Source organism: Xiphophorus couchianus, chromosome 7 (assembly GCF_001444195.1).
Source record: "Xiphophorus couchianus chromosome 7, X_couchianus-1.0, whole genome shotgun sequence".
NCBI lineage: Eukaryota > Metazoa > Chordata > Actinopteri > Cyprinodontiformes > Poeciliidae > Xiphophorus > Xiphophorus couchianus.
Genome location: NC_040234.1, coordinates 23,651,356 through 23,678,154, shown reverse-complemented (window position 1 = coordinate 23,678,154; position 26,799 = coordinate 23,651,356). Strand labels below are relative to the sequence as shown.

The following is a 26,799-nucleotide window of genomic DNA, read 5'->3' as shown; positions in this document are numbered from 1 at the left end:
ATATTTCCCAATTATTCGCAATATCATTGGTAAATTTAAAAAAATGTGATTACTCCCTTCCCGACCCCACTAGGGACAAGGGTATACAGAAAATGGATGGATGGATGGATGGATGATTACTTCCTTTTTCTTTGTGTTTTATATTGAAACAAACCAGAATTTGTAATCTTTTGCAGTAGACTGGCTCAGTATTTCTTCAGTACTCTGAGGTTAATAACTCAGATATTTATATAGTTCTTCCATCATAACGTTCCAACGACTTAAATCTTTCACCAACATGCCAGAGAAACTGTCGGAGTGACTCGAGATGTCTTTGGCAGCCTGGAGCATAGAGTAGTGCCGCCCCTCCCTACCTACTGCTGTTCACTGTCAGCTAGCTACGAGGAGGCTACTAAGCATTTCTCTTGCTTTTAATATACAGAAAATTAAATCAAAACTCAAATAAATCAGTGGGAAAGAGCAGTACAACAGGAGTCTACTTTAAATTACTAATACATGCTCCTGGTGTTTATTTTTTATCCCCCCAAACTCAGAACGTGTGTCACTTTATAACAATCAAAGTATAATAAGTAGTGCATATAGAATTGATCAAATTTGGGTGTTTTTACTGGCAACAATTCCATCTTTTATGCTTTATGCTAGGGGTGTCCAAACGTTTTGCGATGTCAGATTGAAAGTACGCCACTCAGTCCAAACTGTGGCAACAGTTTGTTTATGATGCATCTCCAAACTTAACTAGTGATATCAGATATGGCGCTTTGCTGATCCCTTCACGTCCCCCTGCCAATCGATTTCCTATTGACAAGCATTTGATCTTTTAAAAGCTCCTTTAAATTTCTAGACGTTGTTAAGTCTCCCTCTGTGAAAATGTTCAATTTTGATCCACCTCTATTTTTTGATTTATTTCCCACAGATGGTAATGAATGTGAGCAATGGAGAAATCCTTTTTGTGGATGCTGCACATTGCAAATTCATCCTTTTTTGGCTTAACCAACAAAAAGCTTTGAGCACTTGGAGGCTCCAGCATTGTGTTGTATGAAAGCACTGTCAGATCTATGTATAGCTGTATGGAATGAATTGCCCAGAGTACTGAAAACATGCAAGTAAAAAATATGCGTATATATATGAAGCAGAGAGTGTTTTCCTGCACACATTACACTTTTACAGCATCAAAGTACACTCTCAGAGCCCAGCAGCATTTAGACTCCTTGTTCATCTTTCTAGGGGGTACACTAGTCTTTGATTGTGCAAAACTCAGCATGACACTTACTTATTAGCATTGATTAACCATCTAAAAAGGAGCAGTAGGACAGCAAAAGTTCCCCCTCGAAACAGTTGAAATAATTTCCTCTAAACAAAACAATGCACGAAGAGTTCATGGTCTCAGCGGTTTTGTTTGAAATTCAAATTATTTAGGGAGTTGCAACTATTCTGTGTACAGAAAACAGAGTTGGGTTTAGTTTGGCTAAGAAACGCCTTTCAGTTATCAACCAAAATCCCACTGAAAGGGGATTTGCTGAACAATGCCGCAACATGTTTGCTCATCTCTGTCTTTTCTAATTATTTCTGCCGAGAGTTTGGCTGTTTGGGGATACATCTCTGGTAATTACATAGGTCATTTGTGGACACAACAAGTCTTGCTTGGCGGCTTTTCAATATTTTGGTTCTAAACAGCCAAGACTACATAGAAAACTAATATAAAAGCCTACTGTGCACAATTGCTGCTAAGACTGAATTTGTTGCCTCTTTTTCAGCAGCCTTACAGCTGGATGAACATCTGGTCAGAGAAAAAATAGCCTTACAGAGAAAAAGTTTGAATCTAAGATTACCCTGGTCTTTCTGTGTGGACATTTTATGGTCTTTTTATGAGTTTTTGCCATTAGTTGGAATTCTAACAGAGGATATTCTATACACTTTGCTGTTGTTTTTTATTTCTATTTTTTAGCTCTAGTGGCCTTTATTTGACAGTGCTAAGACAGAAAAGTAGGTAAAGAGAGATTGAAGGAATGCGGCAAAGGTCACCAGGTCAGGAATCGAACCTGCAATGGCCGCATCGAACACTAAGGCCTCCTTATGTGGGTTGTGCTTAACCCACCACAGCACCTCCACTTCGCTGTTTTAACTGTGATGGTTGCTTGGGTTTTGGTAACCCAGGTAACACATTGGGGATTATGAAGATTACGGATGATAACTTCGTCTAATACCTTTATTTCTACTTTACGGAAAATAGAAATGCAAAGACTTTATATTTTATTACTATAATCACATTACGGAGGCTATTAACACAAAGTGCTTTTATTCTTTCTCTGACAATATAAAATGATTGACTATTTGCCTACAGCTGCCTCTTATGTCTGAGAATTTTGACACTACATGTTTGAGTTTCTCTCTTGTTAATGTAATGGTTTTTGTATAGCAGTTCGTTTGCCTTCTCTGTGGGGAGAAGAACATAAGTATTAGGACTCAATTAGAACAGTTAAAGTCTACTTTCCTCTAACACTAAATACTCAGAAAATCTCCCTGAAGACCCCACACACCTGCAGCACTCCGTACCTTCCTCAGCTTTATTCCTCTGCTTAAGACTCTGTGGGTGAAACTGTCAGCCCAAAGAACCGGTTCCCACTGAAGGGAATACCGCGGCGCTAGCTATGGAAATAGGATGTTTTCCTACATTTAGATGACATTCAAACAGGGTTAAATTTTAAATAGGATGAAAAATTGATGCAGAAAAATAACTGGCTGATCTAAACTTTTCTTTTTGACAGGTTGAGAATCTTTCTCTAACATCAATGAATCAGTTATATACAAATAGTTTTATTTACTGGTGCCAAACACAGACATTATTAATGCATTTCCTAATGTTTTTTTTCTTGAGCATCATAATTTCCATTTATTTTCCATTCACTTCTCTATATAAAGATAGTCTAAATCTGGTTTTACTCTCCCATTCCTTAGACTCTTTATAGGATGTTTTGGCTAAAGATGAATTAAAAGCAATAGCTCAAGTCTATTTCACAGGGCAAGGCATGCATACAAATATAATTCAGAACAAAATCAATATTTACTAGGGTTGCTCCCATCAGGCGTTTTGCTGCCGATTCCAATACCGATCATTCAAGAGGCCGATCTCTGCCGATCGCCTGGAATGGCTGTTAATTTTTCGGTTTAGGTATAAATGATGCTATGTTATCTAGCAAAATGGAAAAATTATCTGGCAATAAATTCACCTAGTTTAGACCTATTTTAATACATATTATTAAAGAAGGAAATTTATTAGGTTAGCTTAAATTTTGGAAACAGCATGGCTCTCTTTTCCTCCTGTTAGCCGGGTCCCGAGCGGATGCCGTCACGGCTGGAAAAACAGACGGCGAGGCTCAATGACGTCACAGAGATACAGAGTTTAATTCAATAGAAAACACCGTATGAATTTAACAAGAAAACTTCAGAGTACAAAGAAGTACATTCTTTACCTGAGACCAAAGAATTAAAAGAAAAGAACAAAGGCGCCTTTGGAGACAGCTGTTGCTTAAAAGCAAAACAGGGCAGCTGTCTGAATTTTTATTGTTGCGCATTCCCTTTTCTAGTGAAGGCGTTTCTCTTTGTTAATATATGCAAATAGGGCGTACCCCTGTTTTGACCAACCAAGAGCTACCTTGGAAAAAACTTAGACCTTCCCCTGAGTTTTAATGACAAATATCAAGAGTCATTTTAGTTATTAAAGTTATAAGTTATTTTCACAAAACCTATCTTGCTCCTCTGCAGTCAGCTTCTCCAAAGATTTGACCCTTTGCTTTATCACAAACAATAATGAGATAGAAGTCTTTTTCAACCTGTAAAACATAACATTTAAATCATTCTCTTTTGATTCCGATATTGTCATAGTTAGTACATTTTCAAATACATTCGATTTACTAGATTAGTACTTGTAGCTTGGGTAATATACTTTAATCTAACACACTATTGCTACCAATATTAAAAAGGTATATCAGAAATTAAACCTTAAGTGTTCCCAAAATTCCTAAGTTGTGATCAACTCCAGATGCAACTCTGAGCTCCTGGGAAACCCCCAACCTCTGACCTGTGAGCCGGGGAAGATATTCTTTATGGCCTACTAATTTAAAGCCTTTCAAGAGCATAGTGTTTTATGGCTGCTCTAAGTTACAGCCTTGCCAGGAGAATGTTTATCTCTGATCGTTTACCTTGCATCAGCTTGTCCAAATAGGAATGTTGATCTACTTAAACGCACATGGCATTAGCTTAACTATATTAAACAATCAAAAATAGCCATATTTCCTTAACAATATCTAAAATCTTTTTTTTTTAAGTTCAAGCTGCGACTCTAAGCAGCTGTTCGGTGTGAGAGTTCACTGTCTGGTGGAAGTTGAGCGGCGCTACGTCTGTGAAATATTACTACCAGTAGCGGCGATCCAACAGTGAGAGCAGAACCAGCGTCTTACACCGCTAGCTTGTTGACTTAAATTATTTTTTAGCTTTCTGACCATCATGCTCTTCAGGGTGAGTGTTGGTAGTTGTGCGCTGCTTTACCTGCTGTCTGGATGTCTTTCTTTCCTTCTTGAGCCTCGATGTAGCCAAACTCTGTCAAGTGCTTGTTTTTTAAATGCCATATTAGACTCGTTGTGTTGATGCATTTTGATGCACTTCACCCCTGAGGTAATTTTCCATTACAACACGCAAATGTTTCCAAATGGTTTGTGTAAGGAATAAGCATCCCCAGCTGCTGAACTTCATATACCTGTAACACTTTGATCCAATGTATTTTCTGGTCTAAACATGGATAATGACTGGTTCAACTGACCAATAGAGTCGCCTACTGCAGGTTAGGTGTCAATTGTTTTCAACCTTTCAACAAAACTTTATTTCTCAAACAAACAGAACATTTAATGCTAAAATATGTCCTGTGATTTTACAGTCACCAAAGTGGGAACCTAACGCCAAAATAACAGCAATTAAAATTTATTAGACATCAGTTCTACATACAGTAGTTAAAAGATAACAGATCTGTGCTCTAATGAAACAGGTAGTGCATCCTTACCCGTTGGGATGCCTGTAGTGAATTCCTGTAGCGTTCCTCTGTTTCCCTCTTTGTAACAACACTGTTCTTTTCCAGCCACTCACTTAATTAGCATTGTTGTCCTTGTACAAAGAGGAGCGGGAAGAAAAAGAAACTACAACCAGTCTTGGTTGTTCTGCATCCTTGAAGTGACAGTCCCATAAATCATTTATTTCTCCTGCTTACATAAGTGTGAGGCAGTGTTTCAAAGTTTTGCTTTGAAACGACAACTCCGAGCGCCAACGCAAACGCCTAACTGCTCACGCTCCTTCAGACAACTGCAAGGTGATCTTGACTCATTTTACTCCAACGAGCCATGAATAAACCATGTATTGATATGCATATCAAAAGCCAAGTGTTGGCAAAGCCAAACAAAGCAAAACAAAGATGTTGGGGGGGCAGTGGAGAGAGGAAAGAAAAGGCTCGTACTCTTCAACCGCTCTCTGAATCCGTTAACAGTTCCAATTAGCAAGGGCTTGGCACCGAGGACATCTGGGGGAAACCTCCCCCTCCTTCATCTTGACATAATTGCTCCTCCTGAGGACAAGCAGGTGACTTCACCTAGAGACCCGAGCACCAACTTACCCCGACACGTCTTCAATTTCTTTGGGCTTACAGCTGAGCTCGTACTATGACCGCCATCAAGAAGATCTCCACCCTAATGAGAGTTTTAATCGACTGCAGAGCAGTCGTTAAAACAATGAAAGCCACAGCCAGTCAGGTCAGTCTAACTGCATTGTGCAACTCTGGACTTGCACAAATAAATTACAAAAATACATTTGTTTAAAAGAAGCACACAGATATAAAAAAAAATACTTTCATTTTTTGATAAAAAGTTTTTGCGTTAGCATGAGATGACGTCTGGAAATAGATGTATTTCACAAAACCGCTATGGAAACACTTTTTTCGCAACATACAAGTCACATGATCAACAGCTGGATGTTGCTACTGGTGGAAACCACAAAGGAGACGACAGGAAGTGGTTGGAGGATGATGGTTTTTTTCTAACAACATGCAGCTGGCTCCACCACAGCTCTCACAGCTTCACATTCCATAAAATGTTGTGTGTCATTCCATAACTCCGCCGTAAAATCATAGACTGTAATTTTCCCAAAACACCGCATAGGTAGCTGTTCCCAAGAAGGCGGGGCTTGTTGCTCCAACTCCTGAATAAAAACGGCACCAACTCCTCTGAAGCTGGTAGATGATGAGTGCTAGTCATGGATGAGTTATGAATATACCTCATGTAACTGTTTACATCCGTCACTGACATGATTTTTAATGACTTATCGCATGAACAAACATATTCACCTGTGATGTTTATTTCATTTTTTATTTAATAAAAACACCGTAGTCATGAAATTGTGTCTTTTTTGACATTAGCAAATTATTGACAACGATTTGTGCACATTTGTGACAGAAATGCAGGTATTGGGAGTGTAGCAATCAGCAGAAACACGACAGTGGAAACCCACCTAAATGGGTGATCAACTTCTAATCAACACATATGAAGGAGTGTGGGCGGGGGGGCAGCTGGGCCAGTTTGGAAGAGTGTGTGGATGGAGAGTGGGGGGGGCAAAGGGTAGTGCCAGCAGCAGGGCTCAGCTAACCTGGCACTAACCGGCTCACCACGGGCAGCTCAGCAAGTGGACACAGGTCAGCGTTCATCCTGTTACTGTAAAATGGCCTGAAGTATTCAGGGCAACACTACTAGAGGGAACCCTGACACACGAGGCCATCTGACGGATCCTCTTATCGCCCTTCATGGGCCGTGAACATGAATACAGAAACGCATTAGGAGTCATTTCTGCATCCAGGAGCTCTGCTGTTCTGACAGATGCTGCAGAGTGTTGACCCAAAAGCATTCCAACTCAGATTGGATTTGAGATGGATGTTTATCAGTGAGCCACCCAATCCATAAGGTAACAATAATAATAATATGTGCCTTAATTTTTGTTTTCTTTTTGCGGTTACTCTAAACGTCGACAACTGAACGTTTTACAGATGCTTTCCTTGAAAACTGTTTTAGAGTTCTTCACTTTCTTTCCCACAAAATATTTGATATTTACATTTCCTCAGATGAATCATCTTGTTTGCCTCCCAGAGTTCACTATTCAATAAGGCTCTAATAAATTTGCATGTGTTAAATAAGAAAGATATCAAAACTCTTTACAATGTTTATATTATAGCACTCTGACTTTAGTCATTCAAATTAATTCATGACAGGACAAAGATAAAGAATGACAAACTTCTGTTATGGACTGATACCACTTCAATGTAACACAGACACAAACACCACAGTCTAACGATAAACCAGACCATGGGCTCCGAGTTGAAATAAAACACGACTCCTGAATTTCACATTTTTGTCTATTGATTGATTCACTCATCAACCAAAACATAGTAAAATTGTTCATTGCTTGAAATATGACTCCAGTCAGATCACCACTAATTTATACATTTATTTATACTCAAGAGAAAAAGAGTGGTCAATCTGAGCTATGTTTTTTTATGTTTCCTGTTTTATTAGAATCATTTTTCAATGATTCCTAGTTTTTAATTTAGCAGTACAAAACTTTTGACATTTTTGTTCTGCATTCTCTTTTGTCTCATTTCAATCCTTTGCCATTTTAGTTCTCTTTTCTGAGGGTCTGAACTGAAACTCCCTCCCACAGGAAAACAAATCCAAAGTTTTTTCGTATGACTGTAAGTAAATGTGCTTAAAAGACATCAGTAAACAACGACCACCAGCACGCGGTCCTGACCGTTACTCTGAATTTGATCAGAGTTAACAGGCCCAGGAGAATCAGAGCCACACTAAAAAGAAAAGTATGTGAAATACAAAATCTTTACAAAATGATAGCAAATTATATAAGAAGTATTCATGAAATTATGGCCTTTTAAACAATCTTAATAATGCATGAAAAAAATGTAACTACAAACAAACAACAAAAAAAGACTAAAAATGTCTTTAACCTCCTGAGTTAGTTTCCTCCTGTTTCCTCCTGTTTGCTGCTGTTTCCTCCCAGAGGGATTTAAAAAGAAAACCCTGTAATGAGTCTGCCAGGACTCCAGGTATTATGGGATTTGTGACAAATCTCCTATTGTTGAAAGCAGTATATTTCTCTGAGTAAAGAGCAAAAAATCTTATGATTAGTTTGATGCCAAAAGAAAACAAGCCAAGCTCGGTGTAAATTAGCCACTTAGCATGGACCTACAGTACATTACAGAATAAAACAAGCTGGATTTTTTTTTTGTTTATTTATACTGTATATCATTTTTTGGGGACTTTCCATCCACCTCAGTTTTAGAACTCTTGGGAAAGATGGCTCTGTGCGTTTCTTCTTTTTTACTTTTTTTTTTATTAAATTTTCTCTCAGCAAAACACTTTTTTAAAATATGATGCCAAAAGAAAATGAGCCAGTTTAATGTAAATTAGCTATTTAACATCACAACAAACTATGCACAAAAAATCCTGCTAAGAACACAGAACAGAGTTCCCCTCTCAGAAGACAATATGGCAGTGGACATGTTCATAGTTGAGGCTTCAGGCTGACTCCGGTAGAGGAAAAGTTACTAACTGTTTCACAGGATTATAATTCCAGATCAATGCCTGGAGGTGGAACCAAAGAGCTTAATTGGCTGAATTACTGCTGACCATGGTGGAAGAGACAGCTGTCCTCCAGTCAGGTCTGTTAAACGCTGCCTGTGCATGTCAAACTGCTCAAATGCAATTAAAAGTACAATCCCACTGGGGTTCCAGGGACTGCCTTCAATTTCAAACAGGGCTTCCCTCATTGATTTATCGCAATACATTTTTAAAAAGCATAAACTATTAAAAGAGAGACAAAAAAAGTAGTTCTGTTACTGACGTGGTTCCTCTGCTTGGTTAGACCTTCTTCAGAGTTGCTGCTGATAACAGTTGCGTGTTTTCTGATCCATTTAATTTCACTTTAATAATGACCCATTCTCCTGTTTCATTCTCCAGTCTGGGCTTGCTGTTAATTAAAACACACTGAAACGCAAAGTCTGCGCAGCTGATATCAACACTGAATAAAACGTTCAGCCAGTAAACACAAATACATCCCTGCAAACTGGAAAACCAGCCCACCCGCCCCCAGCCCCTTGTAATGTCAAAGAGTGCCATCTGTTATCATCAATAACTTAATGTACTGACTAGATGGAGCCATCTGACTTCATTGCATTCAAAATATGTTTTCGAGCACAGGCGAGGATCAGACGGCTCATAATCCTTTGTAGGAAAGCGGGAAACGGGCGCCTGTTGCTGTAGCTGCGATTTCATGTTTCATTTCACAGAAAACGGAGCTGCCGTGTTGACGAGAGCACACCTGTAGTGGGGAAATGATGTGGCAGCGCAACAGTCCGAGCCTGCAGTTTACACTTCTGAACAAGCAGCAGCCTCATTAGTTACTCTGAGGGCAATCGGGAGCAGCGTTCTCGACGGCGCAGCAGCTGAAAACGCCGCAACACCTCCACCAGGATCTGTTTAAGGAAATATCATAATTAGACCTACAAGTCATCTATCAGACTTTCCAGATAAGTCGCAGTATTAATTCAGCCCATTAGGATCAGTGGAATTCTGCTGGAGCCAGTCATTACACAGAGTAATCAGGGTGGATAATGCTGAATGCCTAACTGTACTCCTGAGCTGAGCGTCTGTCAGCTTTTTTATTGTTTCTCTCAGAGACTCAATCTTTACTCTCAGGACACGTTCAGTTATTTTCATGTTCTGAAATGGAGGAGTAGAGATTTTTATTAATATGACATCATTTTATTCCAGTCTCCGTATGACGGACAGTAAACTAGTAGTCATTACATATAAAGATGGTGAAGATAATTTTGCCATTTTGCACTTTTTCAGTTTCACATTCTATTTGGGGCTGAAACAATTAATCAGATTAATCATGAGTAATCAATTATTGAAATAATCCTCAACTAATTTAGTAATCGATCATTAACTGAAGCATACAGACTCAAAAAAGGCAAATTGGTGAAAAACCAACAACATAGTCAGAGCAGTAACTGACCAAACACTTTACAAAAAATAGAAACAGAAGAATGGGTCATTATTAAAGTGAAATTAAATGGATCAGAGAAAACGCAACTGTTAACAGCAGCAACTCTGAAGAAGGTCTAACCAAGCAGAGGAGCCACGTCAGTAACAGAACTACTTTTTTTGTCTCTATTTAAATAGTTTACACTTTTTAAAAAATTGAGTTGGCTAAATCAACGAGGGAAACCCTGTTTGAAATGGAAGGCAGTATTTAAGATAAGAACACCTTCATCTGTAGATGTTTCAGTCCAAACTCCTCATGTTACAGTTTCAGCTTCACTCTGTTCAGATTTACTAAAGGAATGCTACTGTGTTGCAATATTGAAAATAAAATGTTTCTATTTGGATTTAGTTATTTTTCATAAAGTGGACAAAACATAAATGTAAATGCATACATCATGTCAATATACCAGATTCAGCCAGAGAGGCTAATTTTCACCTGTAGCCCCTTAATGTGTTTCTTATTTAAAAAAGGAATTTAATTTTGTATTTGTTTTCATCTTTTTTTGTATTTCTACTGTCGTATAAAAAAAATGCTGAAGTGGTTAAATGAAAAATCTGTAGATGTGCCAATTTTTATTCGATTAAACGTTAGAATAATCGATAGATTATTCAATTATTAAAATAATCATTAGTTGCAGCCCTACTTCTACTTTTTCTCTTTTTTTTCCAAAGGATGCTAATTTTATAAAACATATAGTCACAATATTATATAAAAAGAAATAATTAAAAATACACAAACTAAAAACTCTTCTACGATTACTTTGTCCTGTTATAACCACTTTCTTGTCAAGTTATTTTACTTGCTGTTAATAAAAAGTATATATACTGTATATATATGTTTCTTTGGAAACTTCTTAAAGTATATTGGCAAAATACAGAAGTTTGCTCTGTAAAGGAACGTTCCGCTTGAAAACATCTTGTATCTGTTTCCTGTAATATTTTAGGATTGGACAGTCCCAGAAAACGTAATAATGGTTTCCATTTTGATTCCCCACATTTTCTCCAGCAAGTAGGAGGATTTCCATCATGGTATTTCTGAGCAGGTGTGATAAAGAATGTTTTATTCATCTAAATCCTGCCACTGTAGTGATTTATTAAATGTCCAGTGGTCTCGTCTCCATACTGTTCCTCTGTTGTTAAGTTTCTCTCTTTCCCACTTTGCTTTAATATGAAGAATCCCATTGTTTTTAATCTACTGTTTTTCATTATTTTTATTTATATTTTTTATTTAATCTACTAGGACTTTATAGATAAGTGAAATAATTTTCTCTTTAATATTTTAATAATGTGCACTATTTAAGAAATTCCATATTTAGTACTATATATAAGCCTGTGGGTAGAATAAGCATGTTTCAAAATGGCTTTGAATTTTTTAGAATCTGGTCATGGTTCCAGTAAACCATGACCAGATTATGTTTTTCCATCAGGATTACCAAAGGATACGAACTGAAACGTAGATAAACACACCAAAAGTGGTTTATATTGTGCCATTGTTTTAACGCACAGTGTGAAAAAAACCCCACTTTTCTAGGCTAACAAAATAAAATAAATAAATCAAACACACCAATAATATGAAATTGCATGTTTTTCTTTTTCTTGACCCTGTTAACGTTTCAAATGCTGAAGGATTTTCTACAACAACCAGGACATTTTGTTCATTTCTCTACAATGTTACTGAACTGGAACACAAAGGAATGAACCAGTGATATGGGGTTAAGTAACACAGTACAAACTGGAGAAGGACCAGTGAAGATGTGAAAAAATAACTTTGTCATCAAAACAAAGTCATGTAATGAGCATTTCAATTTCTAACTAAGTAATGGTGTAGTGGGAAAGCCAACACAGAGTATCACATAGCTGATTTCTTTTGTAACTGTAACTCATAGTGTTACTTAGAAATTTTCTGTTATTTTGTTACTTAAAAACAAGACACTATTTATATGTTGAGGCTCTATTAGTTAGTCCAAATATTGTTACAGTTCTCAGTTTTAAAAACTTCCCAAAGGTGGGATGCCTTTATTTAAATAGATTTAAATATTAACAGATGCAATAGTTTCCAACAGCTGTGCTGCCATTTAAAAATGCAAATTTAAGAATCACATTCATTTAGCAGAACAGGGATAATGCAGAACGCTGCATTAACCTTGTTTTTTTTATGTCAGAAATCCCAGATATTTGCCATGACTTCAGCAAGTTGCCCTATTTTGCTATTTGCAATGACAGTAGAACCACAGCAGAAACATCCTGAGTGGCTCTCAGGCTCAGGGCAGCCGATGACTCACTCAGTGGATCCAGTCTTTGGGTGACACATGGCTAGACGGCTGCACACTTCCCTCAGCATAAGTCTCTCCAGGCCTCGGACTGGAGCACCTGAACTGCTTGGTAAGCATTTTAAACAAAGTCTTGCATCAACTTTTGAAACACAGCTGACAGTGTGACAGAAACATGAATAAAGATTCTGACCATTGAGATCAAGTTTGAGAATTTCTCTTCAAAATCACATAAAAACAAGTTCTCCTTTTCTGAGTCTCTATGGATTCTTCTATCTTACAGGTATATGATGTGTTTTATCATATTGTGTTTTATCATCCTGTATCATTTAATGTTCTATGTTGTACATTTGTCTCGTATTGTAGTTTTAGAACATTGAATGTGTGACGCCAAGTAAAGTGTCTTATAATTTACAGACAACAAGCTGCTACTTTCTTCACACACTTCCAACATTGCAACGTAGCTAACACAACATTTTTTTACCAGCATGATTTGAAGAGGCAGACCTGCATCAGCCGCTCTCACAATCAGCCGTGACCCCCCTCCACTCCCAGACTGGAAACTGTTTATTATTATTATTATTATTGTATTTTTTTTTATTTTATTTGTTTTACATGATACTCTCTTCCTGTCTCGATTTGATACAATTGGGGCTCCTGCACTTCCTGTATCTGTGACTCTGTGACAACTGTTTAAGCCATTACTAACATGTCGTAACATGCTTTTCCGAGCTGCCTTTAAACGCAACATAAGCCCCAACATGCTTTACACCTATGCAGCAGAGATAAAGACATGCTACTGTGTGGACAGCATGTCACTTTTCCTTTGTGTGACATTCTGACATCACGCTGCGAAGGCTCCCTAGACATGTACACTTATTCTTCTCTTTACGAAGGAAGCATGCATTCAGGAGCAATCAAAAGTTTGAAAGTCAAAGTGTCTTTCATAAGTTGGTTTTTGACTATTTTTTTGCCCTTCTGAAATATGAATAAAGTTTACATTAAAATCAGGTACTACTTGTCTAACTTTAAATTTCTGCAAACTGAATTTTTAAGCTACGTTTTTGCTGCTAGGCTTTTGAGTTCAACTTATGTAGCTGCAACACAGCATCAATCTACTGGGAACAGTTTTGTTCGAATTCCCTACACAAACTTAGCATTTCTATTTGGTTTTAAACACGTGTCTCATAATTTCTTTCCAACAAACCTTCAGTCTTATTTTTTTCAGCTTGTATTCGGCCCACAGATTCTCACATTTACCTTTTGGTAATACTGTTTTCCTGAAAACTCATGTCATGTACATATATATTTAATTCACGAGAATTACTGCTTTTTTTGTTGACTTAAGTTTTACCAATAAACAACACCAATAAAAGTGATTTATTATACAGAGATGTTCTTTGCTGACCTACACAATCACAAGGAAGACTGCTGACTTGAAATTTGCCCAGCAGACAGTGAATGACAGCCTGAGAAGGAGGCTACGCTACAAAAGGTCACTGCTACAGAAACTGGCTCTTCAGAGAAATGTATCCAAGTATAAAGAGTAAAATAGTATAAAAGTGATAAAACTGCTGCATAATTCATTCAAATTTTCAATTTAAAAACTTATATTGCCTCTAGATTATATGCTGAATAGCTACAGTGACGCTCCAGGTCTTCTTCTCAGGTTTTCAGTGTCATTTCCTGGAACGGCTCTTGGCACAGCACCACCACATGGCCGTAAACAGGATGCGCAGAAAGTTTAATCTAGGTTGAAGTGACTGCTCATTTTCAGAGGATACTGAAAATGAGCTTAAACATTTTCTAACTTGAGTTTGCAAGTTGTATAACACAAAACTCAACAACAAACTCAACATATGCATATTTATACAAGTATAAGTATGCATTGAATATAAGTCTGAGTATAAGTTTGCATTGAGTATAAAAAGTGCAGTTACACGTTTAGTGTGATTACAGTGCAGTACAATAAAAAATAAAATCAGCCCAATTTAACAATCTGAAGTCAGCATTTTATAGTGCAAAAGACGTCATTTATAATGAGTCCCAAGTAGAAATCTGTGCATATGGTTTTCTGTGCACCTAAATATTAGTAAAAAATCTTCTTTGTCTGGACTGAATCAATACACAACCCAAAGGGAAAGCATTAGCTTTTTCCACGGTGTCAGACCACTAGCATATTCGCAGGTGGTGGTTTTAGTGGAATCTGTCCTAAAGTGAACATTTTGGCTTTAAACTGATTCAGTTCTTCCTGGGTGAGTTTGCTCTCAGGTGATGCTGGTGCTGGTGAACCGCACCAGCTGGAAATGTAGCAAATGTTCCAGTTTTAATCTTCAGTTGAACTGAGTCTCCTGGACTATCAAGTGTAAAAAAAAAAAAATATGAAACAACAATGAGGAAATCTTTGCTGGTGAAGCAGGAGAGCCCCCCCTTACAACTTTTGATATCTCAATGTTCTATGTAGCTCTCACTGCAGGATGTTAAATCAGGTCAGTAAGACTGCCTGAGTGTTTTTCTGATATATTTTATTCCATCCTCTTTGTTAGAATATCACCATAAAATGTGTCAAACTGACAGGTGAAGGTTACAAATAAGAGCACATCAGCTATCCCACTCATCTCCCACTCATCAGCAAACGAACGTGGAGGAGCTTTGGTGTGTCAAAGAGCAATTTCCTTTCTGGCAGGTGACAGTTTAAAGAAGAAATAAAAGTTTCTCCCCTAATCGCTGGTAAGAGTTGGGATTTATGAAGCGTGGCTCGGCATAAATAAGGTTCAACCAGGCGGAATGAGAAGCACTTAAACGAATCCACTTAGAGAAGCACACTTCTTCCACGTACTTTATCATTCAACAGCCGAGCAAAAGTTAGCACATCGTCTGAAAGAGCAGATCAAACAACTCAAGCTGCTTTTTTTTGGGTGTGTGGAGTTTGAGAAAACACACACACACAAGGTTCTGCCGGCGAAGCAGACACACACCTTGGAGACAAGTCGTCTCTCTGCTGAGCCGAGCAACAGAGCAGGACTCCGAGAACACAAAAGACCTCATCCAGGAAGTGGTCCAAGGTGATGAGAACGGGGAATAACCGCATGGATCCTTCATGCTTCCTAAAGACTATTAGAATAGATAGTTCTGTCACAGTACATAAGTAGTTCAGTGAGCTGGATAAAATCATTTTCTGGAGTCGGGACATTGATGTATTGCGTAGGCTTTTAACTGCGAGGCCTCATTTCACAGCCGTTACTCCATGAAGCAATGAATGAAATCCAAACACTATAATGAAGGTCCTCAGAGGAAAAACAGCAGTGCTGTAGGTGTGAGCTTATTTAGATTATATGTATGATAATAAAAATGTTTGACAAATTACATATCCAACTCATTTTGTCATGTTAGAAACCCAAATTTTATGTGATTAACACACAGCACTGCTATGATGGAAAGTAGAAAGAAAATTGTACGTGATTTTTCTCTTTATATATATGTCTATATATATATGAGAATATCCCTTTCATGCATAGTGGTCACTACAGTGGACAGCTATCTAAAAGCCATTTTCTTGTGCTTCCTGTGGATTTTTATGTTATAAATGCACACAGACCACTGAAGTGGACACTAATGCATCATAAAATATCCCATCAACTACTGGCCATCAGCTGCAAATGCAAGAAATTATTTTTGTTAAATACAATATGGCCGACAGACAAAAAAGCATGAGAACCGACCCGGTCCCTCCTTCTACTGTAGACGACTCTTGCAAGTAAAAAAAATATTGTGACATCAGATAACCCCTAAGGAACAATACTACTGATGTATTTTTCAAATAACAACTTTGTATTTGGACAAAATTACAATTGATCACATAAAAATAAAAAAATTTAAAAAAAAAAATTTTTACAAAAAGAATTTCCTACCTTTTTTATGCCTTAAGAAAAAAATTTTAAAAAATGGAAAAAAAATTCTGACACAAAGGATCATAATTCATGCATGAAAGGGATATATATAATAATCTTGTAACCTTCCTAAAATATTGCCTTAAGTATTTTTTTGTTTTTGTGCGGGGGACATTTTGGCCAAAAAAAACAACAATAAAAAAATCACTACCTCTTTTTGTCTTTACTCATTCTTAAATGTTGTATTTGTTTTGATCATTTCTTTTTAGCTCTTTTTTAAATCATTTTATTAAATTCACTGTTTGTTTTAACATTTAATTTAAATCAGCTTTTAACGGTCCTTCTAGGGACGATTATTGCTAATTAGCTAAAGCTATAAACACTGTGACGCAGGGATCAGATTATTTTGAGACAAGTTTCTTGTAACTGTCCATTATGAATTAAAAATAAAACAATTTAAAAAACTTAAAAAAAAAAAAAAACAAACACACCAGTCTAGTGCTAGTGGGAAAAATGGCTTGTGGTGTTCTGCCAAGTAGTAAAGAGAAGATGTACAGCTGCTAAAATCTGACTGCCTCCATTTTTGCCTCCATTCCCAGAACAAGGAAGCTGCGTTCAGTGTCTGAAGGTTTTCGTGTCCCTTCAGTGATTCTTGGTACAGCGCCCCCACAGGTGAGGGGGGGAGCAGGTTTTTCAAAAGGTTTGCTTCAGTTGACAGTGCAATGTGAAAGTGAACCGCAGCAGCTGGAAATGTAACATATGTTGAAATGCTGTTTCCTAATTGAGCTGAGTCTACTGAACCATCAGGTGTGAAAACACCTTCACATAGACAAGCTTTGGTCCAAATCAGCCACATGGTCCAAATGTGGCTTTACATCTCGGGCCATTTTTCTGCTGCAACGTAAACCTTTATTCCAATCTCAAGTCATATGGAGGGCTTGAGATATTTTTATATCATCTAACACCCATTAAGATTCTGCAGCACTTTCTCTCTGACCTTTACTTCTGTGATCTTGTTGTTGATGATACAGTTTGTTCACCGAGGTTCTCAGATTAACCTCTGAGGCTACTTACAATGAGAGTTGATTAACACACATTGACTCTACTTGTTAATTCTGGAACTTCTGAAGCCGGGTTGCACTCGATTTTATTTTGGGGTTTTCCATGAAAAATGATCAAATGCATTCAACACGTTTTCTTACTTTTACCTTTTCTGCTCCACTTTACAATTATTCACCACTTGGTGTTGAATTTTGTAAGGCACTGAGTGTTACTGAAATATTTGTATTTTTTTATTCTATTATTATTATGCACCTATTACCCTCACACACATCTACTTTTCTCCACGTTTGTCTTCCTGACCTACTTTGTTTTAGCAGAATAAATAACTGTGGTGAATGTGTTCAGGTTGCTTTCAAATACTTTTCTTTTCAGGCTCTTCTTTTAAGTATTTACTTTTGATGAGCCTCCGAAAATAACAGACATGTGGAGGGCGATTATCAGACAATCATCTGTTCTGCTTATTTAAATATTTAGTCGAGGAGCTTTTGAAAATACGTCATTTTTGAAGAAGCAGAAAATATTTGAAGCAAACTTTAAGTTATTCACATTGACTGTACATACAGTTGAAACCAAAAGTTCACACACATCTGTTAATATTTAGAATGAGAGTAAGAAAATGTGTTGAATCAGTATTTCACTTACTCAGACATGTGAAAAAGTTTGACATAAGAAAACAAAAAGCTGAAGTCTTGCATCGATCTAAACTTTTGCCTACAGCTTTCTGCAAGATTACTGCTTTTAATAAATATAGACATATGAAACACACACCATAAAAAATGATCAAATAATTAAACAAAGTTGCTTCGACACACAGCTAATAGGTATTATAAGACACTTATGAAATGCCATAAACTTTAAATAGCAAATATTATTGTTAAATCAACCCATTCTCTATCATAGCTTATATAAAGATGTGAAGCAAGGCTTCAGAAAGGATATATCTTTTGGTATATGGATTTTTATGTTTTATTTAGGATTGTTAGTGATGTAAGAGACTGCTTGAGGAATCTTTAGCATTTTAAGTTCTGATATTCCTTTTTTGTTGTTGTTTTTTTTACCCCTCCAGGGGTCTTTTATTGTGGGCTCTAGTGTCCCTTATATGAAAGTAGGCTGACAGGAAAAGGGAAAGGAGAGTCAGGAAGACATGTGGCAAATGTTGCCGGGTCCGGGAATCGAACCCGCAACGGCAGCATCGAGGACTCAAGGCCTCCAAACGTGGGTCGCGCTAACCGCTACGCCACCACGGTAGTCAGCACAACTTGACTTGTGCTGACATAAAAACATTAAAGATGCAATTATATAGTGTCAATAGCAACATAACTATTAGCAAAACCCGCTGGCGTTTCTCCGCTCCTTTACATGACTATCCCTCATCCGGCTCACTCTCGCAAACAAACATGGCGCCGTTTGATATTGTTCAGTATTATTTGTGTGGTGCCATGGCAGTGTTACAGCGCCACCGATTGGCCTGGCATTCCAACTACAACGTTTTCTAACGTTGATAGGATGCAGTGCTGCATCCTATCATTCACACATTTTTTCCTTAATCGTTTACAATAATCTACCATATTTGTCTTATAAAAATCAGGTTTTTTTCCACACTCTTGATATGTGAAGCCATAGAAGTGAATCCTGGTGCACTTCTTACAGACAAAACAATAACAATAGAAAGTGATGAACAGACATTGCTATAAGCAATCTACACCACATATCCAAGTTACCTAGCTGTAGTATTTCATTATGTTTTCAATCTCAGGGATTGTGTGAGCGAAGGTAACTCATTATGTTTCATTTGTATCCTTGTTTTCATTTCCAGGGTGAAACATTAATAATCCTACCATATGATGACTCTCATAATACACTTGATATGAAGTCTATTTAGTAAAGTACATTTGTTTATGTTTCAGATAAAACTGCATCAAAACGCCACATTTTACACATTGGACATCTCTAAATGATTTTCCAAGGAATGTTTGAAAGGCGAGCTCTGAGAAATTAAGTCAGTAAATCTATGTCATTTTTTAAAATTCATATTTATCTTTTTTTTATAGTAGGTTTGAAAAAAATAGGTTGACTTTGTCTCTAAAAATCAACAATCATCTCCCCTTCACTTGCTCAAAGCAATTATAACACATTAACGTTCCTGCTTTTGCTGCACTACAACCATAAACTATTGTATTTTATCATATGATAAACCAACACAATGTGACACATAACTGAGATGGAAGAAAAAGAATGCATGGTGAAATTTATTTGAAAAAAATGTGTAATTACTATGTAGAGGGTCTGTGATTTTCAAGTCTTTCCATGGATTCTGAATGAGATTCAGGATTGGACTTTGACTGGGCCATTTAACACATGAATATACTTCAATCTAAACTATTTCATTGTTACTCTGGCTGTTGGTCAAATTCAATTCAAAAATATTTTCTCAGTCCCAAAGGAAAGTTAAATCTAGTACCTCATATCATCCAAGTATCTTAAAGAGTCGCTGTGGATGGCGAAGCTGTGGGCAGAACAGATCTCCTGTAGCAGTCTGTCTTTCAACAAATCTGAAAATGCCTCTGATTAAAGATGGTCAGTAACATGCCCTGGATTATACCATCAGTTGTTGACAAGCATTGCTGATCAACCTCATTTGCTTCAGCCACTCACTTTAAACCTTTGGCTCAGAGACTGGAAAGAAGAGACGCAGTCTGAGATATGACTCTTGTCCATTATGATCCATTAGAGGTTGTAGTTCAAGTTTTATTTGAGCAAATCTCAATTTTTTTGTTGCTTTGAAAGACAATTCTTCTTTTCTGTTCACTGTGAAACTCTGGGCTTATATTTTTTATACACAATACTTAAAACTATACAGAACTCTGCTTGCTGTTTTTGTTTTTCTCTTTTCCTAAAGCAGTTACCCATTAAGTTTGTTTCCCCCTTAAACTGTCTCTAACGCTCCTCTGTCATGTTTTCCCCTCAGGATACGAGGTATTGTTGTTTCCTTTTTTACGGCCTGACATGTTCGTTGCTTCTGGAGGTGACAGAAGCTCCAAATCGTTTGTAGACCAGGTGTTCAACAACAACACTTTTTATGGACTCTGCAAGCCAAAAGATGAATAATCCAGAAAAGGAGGTTGACACTAGAGGGATACTCTGACTTGAGTGGAAATATGAAGATTGAACTGATTCAATTTGCACTCAACACACTCACTTCACCCACCCAGAAACTAATCCTGAGAAAAGAAGCTGCTCAACGGCTAACAGGAAGCACAAATGTGATCATATAGGGCAGTTTCCCCAAGAGTTCGCTGCTATGACCGTAAATCACACAGAGAACTGAAAAAACCCACCACTGGCAGAACAATGCTCAGGTCTGTAAATCTTAGAGAAGTACGGAATACCCCAATGGCCTCCATATGATACCCGCTGATGAATATTGCAATACATATATTTATACCTTACTAAATATTTCAGAATGAACAGCAGAGCAGAAGCCCTGTTGTATTAGTAAGCTTAATCATATCTGCAGTTAGCAGGAGGATGAAATATTGAAGAGGCTGACACTGAATCATTTAGTGGAACTAATGTAGATATGATCTGTTTAATTGCTCTATTTGTTTGTCACTTGTGAAATAAGACCCACCTTTGGATAATTACCATTTACATGACTGATTATTTATATTTTAGCTCCTTGCGAGAGCTGAATAACATTAGCCTAATTAGTTGTTTTTTCTTCTCCTTCTACTTAAAATAATCTTGTAAAAAGAAAAGAAAGCAATGCATGTGCATTTGTATCTGGGTGTCCGGTTTGTGTGCGCGCGGTGTGAATGTAAGCTGAAGGAAAGTAGTTCAACATGCACATATTAGACATCATTTACAATATCATGACTCCAAGTATGAAAAAGGAAGAAACACATAAAGAAAATGTAGATATGAAGGTAACGTAGACATACCCCGAGAAGCACTATTAAAAATTCAGTATGTAATATTTATAAAAAATCATTTTTTTACATATTTATTAAAATTGTCACTGTTATAACATAGTGACAGTTATAACTGCCATCTGCAGAAAAACATGCCTTGGTCAAAAACAACCAATCAGAGCCAGAAGGAGGAACTTGGTGCTGCCAATCATGCTAATGACAGTGAAACAATTTACCATGATGCTGCATTCAGACCAAATGTGATTTGAGCATCAGGAGCGTCTGGTTTATCTGGTGAATTCAAACACCTGGCTGACAACATGTTTGAATTCTCCTGCTCTCAGTAAATAAAGCCAAGAGACTCTCAATATTTCATCCGCCATTGTTCGAAGTAGCAGGGAGAGGAAAAATGGCCAACAGGCTCTTTCCAACACGTCGATTAAGTAAATACAGTAAACCCTCATTTTTCGCGGGGGTTGCGTTCCCAAACGAACCCGTGATAGGCGAAATCTGTGAAGTAGTTTTTTGCAATTATTATAAAGCATAATTAAATACTATACATTGAATCCAAAGAACAAAATCTGTTTTCAGGCCTGAGCATTTTTTAAACAAATATTTCTTACAAATAACTACAGTAAAATAATCATTTTAATCATCAATACGTAGTACAGTAGGACAAATTGTGACTCGCGTATTTCACTGTTCCTCTGACTGTGACGCTGCGGCCTGACTCTGTTCTCTAGTGTCTTTTTCTTCTCAAGCTTGTGGTGCAGGTGAGTTTTTTCGAAAGAAGAACACAGTTAGTTGTTGTTGCTCTTTTTTTCTTCTGGGCAAAAACATTTGCCAAAATTTGCCAAGCTGTATTACATATATTTAAATACTGTAACATTATTGGCACACAGGTAGAGAAGAAGCGTGGAGACTGTTTAGCCAATCAGGACGCAGAATACAATACAATACGTGGTTTGGCCTCTCTCAATTTTATCCGCCTTTGTACAAAGAGACTGGCAACAGAAAACAACGGCTCCTCCCAATGTACGTCTAGAATGATTTTAATGCCAGACATGAAGCGTCTGACTTTAAAGCGTTGGACATATTTTTTCACTGTGCTAACTATCACATGAGGCTTCGTTGTGGGAAACTAGCTGTAGAGTAGCAGAGAGCAAGGGGGAAGGTGTGAGCACTACAAACACGAGAATGATTGACAGCACTATATCCGTCCTCCTGGCTACTTCTGCAGATGACTGTAGGACAACAGACAGGAGTCAGACGAGCTTGGTTTATTTTTTATCTGTCATTATTTAAACATTAATATGTTTTTGTCTCTGCATAGAAAAACAATACACACAAGATAACATTTGTGTAGCAGTAGAAGTGTGACTATTCTTCACGGAAGTACACACCTTGTTGCATTATTTTTACAAATATTTCCTTCCACAAAATATTTTTTGTCTTGTTTTTGTGTTATCACAATGTAAACAATGGCCTGGTTGTTCAAATCATTTATTTTTACAGTGCAGACAAGAATCTGAGCTGTCCACATGTATTCAGCAACAGTCCAGTTTCAGGATGGGGTTTCAACTATAACCAGCAAACAAGGTTGTCATTGGTTCTGACTCGGTTCTGCTGTCATTTTTAGCTCCAATATGGTTCCACTATTTGAAGTTCTTTAACCACAAATTTCTTTACTACTGAGCATTAGAGTAATGTGGGATATTAAATGTTTCACGCTGTGAAGCTGTATGTTGCTGAAGGGCTTCCCAGCATGGATCCAAACCCACAGTGGGACGGAGCCATTGTTCTAACTTGGTAGAGAAATTTATCCAGAGAGAGAAAATGAGAATTAAAACTCAAGTGAGGTTTATCATTAAGTGGGTAACTTTGAAATAGCTAATGTTATCAATCTAAATGTTAGGTTAATCACATTCAAATAGCTAACATTAGCTGTAAATAGGTAATGTAAGCTTATGACTTCCTGCATTGTTTACTAAATTAACATTCATGAGGAGATTTATTGACCTTTTTAAAATCTTTCTCTAACATCTGAATGCCTGTCTTTCAGATATGTTGCCACAGTTGCAGGGTTATTTGGAATTGTTGCCCACACATTGCGGCAATATGTTCTTTTGGCATCTTTCAACTTTTCCTATTTGTCTAGCCTTGTCTAACTTTTTCTTTTTTATTAAATGACGTTTTCTTTTCAAAGAGGGTCACTGGCTGTTGTCCAGACATTGTTGCTTATAAGCTACTAGTTTCCAACCCTACCTGGAACATTTTCCTCCGGAAGTCATTTTACCGGGGCCTAGCAAGTTACAGTGGTTGTATATTTAGTTTGGGGTTACTGATTTAACATTGTTTTAAAACTCACTGGCAACCTATTAAGCTGCTCAGCGAAGGGGTGGAGAGAAAACAGCTCAGATTGTAAGAACAAAAAGTTGCCACACTGATTACACTTTATAATGTACATAAATTAACCCAAACTCCACAGAACTGGGACAAAATCTAAAGGGTTTCCACAATTTATACAAGTTTACTTGCCATTAAAGCAAAAGAGAGAGTTTTAGTTGGACACAAAACATTGTGCACAACACTCTTAACTTTGATCTGTTTGCTTTGGTTAATTCAATTCCATCCATCCATCCATCCATTTTCTGTTCACCCTTGTCCCTAATGGGGTCGGGAGGGTTGCTGGTGTCTATCTCCAGCTACGTTCCAGGCGGGAGGCGGGGTTCACCCTGGACAGGTCGCCAGTCTGTCGCAGATTCAATTCAATTGAATTTAAAAATACTTTGACCCAAACTAAAGTTACATGTCCTAACTCTTATCATTCAGGTATCTCTACAGAGTCATTGTGGATGATGATACTGTGGGCCTCAGTAGCAGGTCTTCAATGAAACTGTCAGCTGATGGAAAGCACTGCTAATCCTCTGTAGAGGTAAAGAAGTTCAAGGTCAGGGCAGGTGAGACCAATTAAGGATGTTTGTGTATTAGAAAATAACATGCAGACTTAATGTTGGTTGGTTGGAGTTCATCTGAAGAAGAAGTCAGTAAAAAGCCAACCAGACAAGCAAGTCTAACATTGAGTTTGGTGGTTGGTTCCCTTACCATGGAAACCCACGTGAAAATAAACCAGATTCACAGCAGTCAAAGGAAAGAACAAGCTGGTATGTCCACTTTGGAGTTCATGTTGACCCTGTAGTCACTCTGTAGGCAAGTGTTAGTGACATAAATCTGCTTCTGGCAGCTGCTGTAGACAGTGGAGGTCAGTGAGTAATGGAGTGACACGTCCTTTTTGGTTGATCAAACATCCAACGCACCACAGTGTTCTAGACCATCTGGCAATGTTTTACTGGGCATGATGGGAGGCCTGCCAGAGGAGCTTCACAATGACCAACGTTCCAGTCTTCTCTTCCATGAATGTCAAGGCCTGATGACGTTTTATTTCCCCAGTGAGTTTAACTTTCAGAACAATGAGGTCTAAAGCATACTAAAATCATTAGATTTTTATATGGTGGTATGTTGGCTCAACCTGACCTTCGGTAACATTTTCTGGCTTACAGAGAATAAAATCATAATAGGCTATTATGAGAATAAAGTCGAAATATTATGAGAATAACATCGTAACGAGTCAATACTTCAAGAATAAAATTGTATTATGACTTTATTCTAATATTATGACTTTATTCTTGTACGACTTTATTCTTGTAATTTTATGACTATTCTGGTAATTAATTTTTTATTTCTTTTTGCATGGTCCTAATATCAGAATGTGTTTAAGATTACATGAAGTACAAACTGTTTAGCAATCTAAATAGTTTATTTCTGCAGCTAACAACATTTCCAACGGTACGGTTCTGCCATATTAGATTTTGAGATCATAGTTGGTAGAACAATTCTGATTTGACAAACTCAAACAAATATCTGTTAGTAGAGTGGTATTTTACAGGTCTTTTCATTTAATGCTTTAGAAGAATTATTTACTACACATCGCCAGACTGAGAACTGTTTCAATACACTTTAGTGAAAACCTTTGATTCCACTTTTATGGTTATAAAAATCTATGGTGGCTGAATGAACACGCAATGCAACATGCAGTATACTCGCAAATAGACGTGACTAAGACGTACAACTTAAAAACTAATTTTTAGCATTTTGAATCCATTGAAAATTCCTAAGACTAGGGATTGCTATTCTTTATAGAATCTATTTTTTTCTGCAGCTCTACTTCCCCTAAATCCTGGGTAGATAATGGCATAATCAGCATGGATATGGGTTAGAAATCAAAACTCTGGGTTTGGATAAGAAAAAGCTCATCATCAGGGCAAAGGCCATCTTTGTAGAAGGTTGACAGGAAAAGAAAATCTACACTCAATGCTAACATCATGACCAAGAATATACTAAGAAACTTTCACCAGTAGACCTTTACATCCATCGGCGACTTGTACCAGGAGATATTCTGTTGAGTCAGTTAGCTGTTGGTTTTCTGTACATCTGACATGGACCGAGAACAAACGTGAAGGCCATACGGAGATCTCACGCTGTCGTGTTCTTTAGTTTTTACATGTCCTGCTGGGACGTGAACGGCTGCTGCTGTTCCAGCTTCACTTCAGCTGCAACATTCCTGAGATTCTGACGAAGCGGTGAGATATTCATTACCACATGTACGAGGAAAAGAAGAGAAACACGTCGGAGAAACGATGTCGACTGAAAGAAGCGGGACACGTAACCACGGGAGGTGTTTTGTTGACCCGTCTATCTAAACTGCTCTCCTTCCTATGCATGATCTGTTCCTCCCCATTAATGTCTCTTTGGCTGCCTCCTGTGCACTCAACGTAATTATTGCTGTTGCCGTAGGGCTTTGTCAGCTGGACAAAAACTTGAGGAATAATAACAACAAAAACAGATGCATCAAGAATATGCAAAAAAAAGTTTTAGCTGCCCCTTGTATTACAACTTTTTGGACAGCTGTTAGATCTTGTTAGATATATTAGAAAACATTATTTGTATTTATGGTAATACTACAGACTATTCCAGATTGAAAATTCAAAAAGACAAAGAATTGTCTGTCTTTTTTCCTTATTTCCAAAGATACATTCTAAAATCAACACATTTAACTAAGTTATTGCAGGTCACATATAGAATAAAAAAAACAGATTCATAGAAAACAATAATAAAAGGACAGAAGGAGGGATGAAAGAAATGAAGGGAAGAACGGACGAAGTAGTGAAGGTCAAAAAGTGTTAGTTTCTAGCTGGGAACCCACAGAAGATGCTGCAAAATATGTACAGAAACATTGACTTTTGGAATGATTTTTCACAATTTGATTCACTATTCAATAATGAATACATTTGTTTATCATAAATGGTGCCTCATATCTTTTGATTTTAACTGAGTTCTGAGGTGGAAATTTTTATTATCTGCTGCTATATTATGACCATTAATCTTACGTTTATGATATTGCATTACCCGATAATACAATTTCTCATCACAATACCCTCAATTGATTAAAATAAAATAT

At 37.3% G+C, this 26,799-nt stretch overlaps 1 protein-coding gene across 2 annotated transcripts in view; it reads right to left on the bottom strand.

Annotated features, from left to right (window-relative positions):
• Positions 1–26,799, bottom strand: part of cntn4 (contactin 4) — a 227,757-nt gene that overhangs the window by 153,134 nt on the left and 47,824 nt on the right. The window lies entirely within an intron of this gene.